Here is a 6,424-nt window from a genome sequence, read left to right as displayed (position 1 = left end):
CCTAGTTTGCTTTTTTTTTTTTCCGTTCCGCCATTATTTACACCGTTATTACCTCCATTATTTAATTACCTTTTTCTTTGACTATAATCTCTGTTTGTTTGTTTTGCCTGCTGTTCTTTGTTCCTCATGTTATGTTATCACCATTTTCATCACAGTTGCCTATGTTTACCTATGTTTATCTATGTAACATGCTCCCTTTTCGTTCCCACCCATTTGCAATATCCAGACCTAGTTGTCAAGAACTCACTCTCCACGGTTTATATTATAATACACCACTTTATTCTTCTATCAATTATCATTCAAATCACCCCATCCCTCATCACATCTCACCCATCCCCCTCTGTCCCTATCTAGATTTCTTTCCCCTTGATCACCCATTACCCGTTTTATGTAACATATTTCTCATTCTGCCACTGGAGTCCCCCAACCTCTTTTTCTTTTCCCTAGTTCTTGTTCTTGTTCGTAGCTACTAAAAAACAAAATACAAAACTAAAATAAATACAAAACAAAATACAAAAATTAAAAAGTAAGTTATTTAACCACATTCATTTTAGTTATAAGTAATCCTGTTCTTGTTTTGTTCTTGTTCCTAGAAATTAAAAGCAAAATATAAAATTAAATAAATACAAAACAAAATATAAAAAGTTAAAAAGTAATAAAACCAATAAAAATGAAGCTTTTTAATTCCATTCACTTTAGTTAGAATTAAGCTTAGCTTATACTGTTCATTGTTCTTGTTCTTCACACCTTTCTCCTATCAATCTAGTTATTAAGAAACAAAATACAAAATCAATAAAAAATTATAAAACGTAAAAATAGAAAAAAAATATATAAAAAAAAAAAAAACAAAAAAAAAATATATATATATAATATATATATATATTATATATATTTTAAAAAAAAGAGGTGTTTACTTCAATTAAAATATAACATAATCAAGACTCACTTCCTTCCGACACTAACAGAGAATTAAAAATCGATCACTTACCTACCCACCCCACCGAACCTCCAGACATGAAAGAGAAATATAAATGCAATATATATTTACTATGCAAGGGGTTTTCGCCCCCCCTACTTTTCCAATCTCCAACTTCCTTAAATTTCAGCACTTTACCTTCTCCCCCCCCCCCCCCGCCCTTCGATTTCTTCACCTCTTTACTTCATTATTTATGCTTATGCTTATTCAGCAGTTGTCCCGTGACTTTTGACTAGTGTGCTCCTTTCCGCCATGTGACGTTGCCTGCTCCGTTGGATCCTCTCTCTCTCCCCCACACTCCTGATTGTACATATTTTGTTATGTTTATGTATTGTATAGTGTAACTTTGTGTCTATAGCAGTAAAACCTTTTGTATGTTTCCTCTGGTGTGTTTCTGTTGACCTCGACTGCTCTGATTTCTTCGACTTTTTTATAAGTCAAACCTGACTTATTTATTTTTATAAAAATATATATTATTATATATATATTTTATTATATTTATTTTTAAATTTTATTATATATATTTAAAATTTTTTTATAGAATGAAAATATATAACCCCAAAAAAATTATGTATTTTTAAAAATTTCAATTTTAAAAAAAATTAAAACTTTGTAACATTAAGGCAAAACCCTTTTTGGGGGGACAAGAGGGGAAATGGACTACTTTTCCCAAATGTACTATACCAAAGTAGCCTAATTTTTTTTTTCTCCAGGCTGTTTTTTTATCCCAAAAAAAACTTTATCATAGTACAACTGGTACCATCAACTGAGCATTGCTGTTTTGGGTGATTTTTAAATTTTTTTAGTTTTTTGTGTTCCAAGAGAAGAAAATGCACACCTGGGGTTTGGGTACTTCACTTCCCCCCTACATAGAAAAAATAATTTTTAAAGAAAATTAGGTGGTGATTGATTTACAAGCCCTTCCATCCCAAAGCGAATTTTTCCGCTGCGAAAGGCTATTTTTCTTAAATTTCAATTTGGGGCCCAGTTAAATTTTTAAAAATTTTGTGGCGGGAAAGGTTTCAACAAATTTATAAAAAAATTTCGTGAAAAAGGGAAAAATGTGGCACACTTTAAAACACACAACACCAGAACGTGCATTTTGGTTTTCTTAAAAAAGATTTCTTGTTTTGGGGGGGTGGGGAGGGAGGGAGGGAGGGAGGGGAGGGGAGGGAGGGAGGGAGGGAGGAGGGGGAGGAGGAGGGAGGGAGAAGAGAGAGAAGAAGAAACAAGTCTGGAAAGCCTAAATTTAATTGCTGCATTGCTAAAACCTCTTTACCGGTACAGCGGGGTAGCAGAGAAAATAATCGTCTTAAAATTTTTTCCCCAGATCCCAAAATCCCCAAAATAAAAAAAAATCTGGGGGAAATTTTTTTGAGCCAGGGAAAAAAAACAGATTTTAGGATGGAAAAAATTTTTTTTTTCCTTATTTTCAATTTTTTTTTCATTTTTTTTTAAAGGGATATTTTCCAATTTTAATTTTTTGGGTTTTATTATTCAATTTTTTTAAATTTGTTTTTTAATTTTTTTTAAACCATAAAAAAAATTTAAATTTGTTTTTATTTTTAAATCTTTATCATCAAAAAAAAAAAAATTTTTTAAATTTTTTAAACATTTTCTCTAAAAAAAAAAACAAAAAAATTAAAATTTTTAAAAACTTTCTTGCCCCGAAATTAAAGTAAAAATAATTTTTTGCAACAAAAAATGGGAAAGGGAAATTTTTTTTGCAACTTTTTAAAAAATTTAAAGAAAAAAAAAATTTTAAAAAAAATTTTTCCCAAAAAAACTGTCTTGGCTGCCCTGGTACTCAACTGCACCCTCTTTAATTGCCTGAGTAGCACTTTCGAAAAAGTATTAATACTTTTACAGGCTACAATAAACTTTTGGGGCGCTCCTAAACTGAGCTTTTTTTTTTTTTTCATGTCTTTCATGCTCTCTTTCATGATTTTTAGGGACTGTTGTAGCATTCAGCAGCGGGGCGAATTTCCATTCTTTTTTCCCTTTTTTGTTCAAAAATTTTTTTGGGGGTCCCCTCTGTACTGTTCGAAGTTTTCAATTTTAAAACCCACCCGCAGACAATTAAATTTTTGGGGGTATATGGGGGTTTTGAATTTAAAAATTTAAAAAGGTATAAAAAATAAAAAATATAATATTCATTGGATTCCTTTTGGGAAATTTACTTAAAAAGCCCTTTTTAAAAATTTTCATTATTATTATTTTTATTTTTAAATTTTTATTTTCCTCCCCGGGGCCTGTAAACACATTGTCAAGATCTTTTAGTTCATCAAATGTGTAAACATTTTGGTGTCTTGTATCTACATCTTCTGCGGGAACACCACCCCTGTCTTGACAACCTTTTTTCTTCATTGCATTTTTTTTTTCGGGAAATTTGATATATTATTATTTCCATTATTATTATCACTTTTTTTCATCATTTAATCTTTATTACTCTCATTTTATTATTATTATCATTAGATTGTTATACCACATTTTTGTTTCACTGAATCATAAAATTTACTTACCCCCTTTTAGTCGCTCCCATCTTCCTCACTTGCTTTTCCGTATTTTATCGCCGCAGCAGCAGCTTTTAAAAAGATCAGTTTTTCTTTCCAGATTTCTTTCTTTTTCCGGGTACTTGTGGTCGTGGGTTTTATCACCCTACAATCGTTTTCTCTCACAAACAAGTTCTATAGTAAATTTGCGCTGTTTTTTGGTAGAATACTGGGTCCGTGAAGTGCCTTCCCTTTCCCGCTTTTGCCCCCTAAAATCGTAAAAAAAATGAGATCAGGCGTACCAACTGCGGCGCCCCCACCTCTAAGCTTACTTTAAACCCTTTTCCAATGAATTTAAAAATCCCGATTTTTTTTTTTTTTTAGATATATTTTTCCTAGGGCCCCAAAGAAACAATTTATTTTACAAATTTTGCATATTTTATTTTTAAAAAAAAAAACGTATCAATCCCCCCAGGCTTCTAGACACAAAAAAGGATTTTTTTTTTTAAAAAAAAAACATAATAGTTAACTTTGAGGGAAAAATTTTTTAAAGAAATAATCTAGATTTGCATCTTATGAAAAACTAGAATTAATATATTTTATTTCCCTGGATTATAAATTTTTAATAAACATTGCACCTGTTACATATAAAATTTAACATATCGTATTTTATTCTTTACATGAAAAAATACACTTGTTGTAATAAAGTACATAATATATTGAGCAAAAAATAAAGTCTAAACTTTTTATTTTTTTATTGCAACTCATTTCAATAAATTTTAATTTATTGTGAAAATTTAAAAAAAAAAATTCTTTTAGCATTTCAACATAGATGAATCCCACAAGACTGCAACTGATATTGGTCGTCTTATTCCCTTTTTTGGAGCATACCTCACATCTTCCCTTTTTTTTGAGGGTTTTGGCCCCTGTACCCCATTTTTTAAACTAAAAGACGTTGGTATATTGTACTCAGTTTTCTTCGCTTGGCTTCCTCGAGCCCTTTACGATCTTTTTATTCAGAAGTCCTCTGGCAAACTCTGTACGGAAGTTGAAAACTGAAAGAGAGGATGAGTTTCTTTTTAAAAAGTATATCATTTACAATATCATATCAGAAGACCAAAAAAATTTGTGCCACCTTTCATGCTCTTTCTGTTTTTGCCCTACAGTTGCCGTAGCATATTGTGCTTTTCTCTCCGCCCATGTTTGTTATAGTCTTTTATACTTTTGGGGGATGGAATTATTTTTTTTTCCATCTTTTTTGTTCTTTTTACGTTTTGGGGAAATACCCTGATAGTTGGGAACAAATGAATGCTTTATTATCCTTCCATTTGTAGGCAGTTATACCCTTTGTGTGGACCCGTAACAAAGTCCCTCTTTGTTCTTTGTCACCTGTAGACAAGGAAAAACTTTTCTTTTGGTCTGATAGGCCAATGCTTGAATCCGAAAAATTTTCAATAATTTAGGAGAGCAAAAAATGTAAAAAAATTTTTCAAAAAGACTTTTGGGGTTTTTGCCTCTGAGAGGTTTTGGTCAAATTTTAGAACTATTCTCCCCCTAAACCCTATTTTTCCCCAAATTTGGGTCAGTGTCTCCCCCCTTTTCCCGTATTATATCAAACTTAAAAAAGTTCCCGCTTATTGCAAAACACCCCATTTATAACCCCTTTTGATTTTGGGTTATGGGGATTTTATTGTTTGAAAATTAAATCTCCCTTTTAAAAAGAATCATTATTTATCAACTTTGCTGTTCTCCAGGGGCCTTTGTTAAAAAAAAACCCATTTGGCTTTCAAAAAGTGGGCCCTTAGCTTATACAGCTTATCCTTATTATTTTTTGGTTTATTTTGAGTTGTCATTCAATGCAATTTACTAAGAATACTCATGAATTATCCCTCCCTTTCTTCTCGAATAGGCCCAAAACCCAGGGCTTCAGCTGTTGCCCAATAAAGATGCAAACCTGGGAAATTTATGATAACCATTTCTACGTTGATACCTAAGAACACATAAAAATTTATCTTTGCTCAAAAATATTGCTCTACCTTTTGCACACTATAAAGATTTGTCTGATAAAAAAATTTCTGATTGTATCCTCATCAAAAAAATTTTAGAAAGGGAGGAGTGCAGACGAATATGAATTCTCATTTTATTGAATTAGGTTGGAAACTCACATTCTACATTCCCGGTTCTTTCCCCAACGCCCTCTGTCGTGCTGACATTTATCTATAGAGGGATGCCCTTTTTTGCCCGATGTAGGATGCTCCAGGGATTGCAATAAGTTCTAATTTGTGGCTTCTTCAAAATTTTCTTTGAGCTCGTAATAAGGGATAATTGATACAGTACTGTTGCTGAATTGGGTAAGGTCATCCTCAAACTCGGGGATCTTTTTCCCCCTTCTACATCTGATCAGAGTCGTAAACCGATGGAAGGGCTTCTAAAAGTTTTAAGAAACCTTCATTTTGGTCTTTCCTTGCTGCCAGCTGGTATCGAAGTAAAAAAAAAAAATAATAACATATATTTTGGCAAACAAGTGCTTTGGGAATAATGAAGGGGGACCCCACTTATTTTTCGTCCAGGAAAAAATTTATTTATCAATGCTGAAATTAATTTTCAGTATCGTTTCTCAAAACTTATTTTTTTTCAAAAGTATATGGATAACTGTAGTAAAATTTTATTTTCGAAGGGGAAAAAAGAAAAGAAAAAAAAAGGAAAAAAAAAAAAAAAAGAAAAAAAAAAAAAGGCCCCTCCACATTTTTATTCATCAGGGTAGTGGTAAATTTTTTTCAAAAAAGAAAAGATGAAACAATAAAAGAGCAAAAAAAACCTTTTCTATACATATAACCTGGTCAACAGCAAAAAAAAACGTCTAATTTTTTAAAATGTTTAGAAATTTTTTATGTGTGAATCCCCAATTTTCCCCCCCCCAAAATTTTTTTTGGGTTTTTGCCAAAAACAAAGGGGC

Source organism: Penaeus monodon, chromosome 5 (genome assembly GCF_015228065.2).
Source record: "Penaeus monodon isolate SGIC_2016 chromosome 5, NSTDA_Pmon_1, whole genome shotgun sequence".
Classification (NCBI taxonomy): domain Eukaryota; kingdom Metazoa; phylum Arthropoda; class Malacostraca; order Decapoda; family Penaeidae; genus Penaeus; species Penaeus monodon.
Note: the sequence above shows the minus strand (reverse complement) of the source record.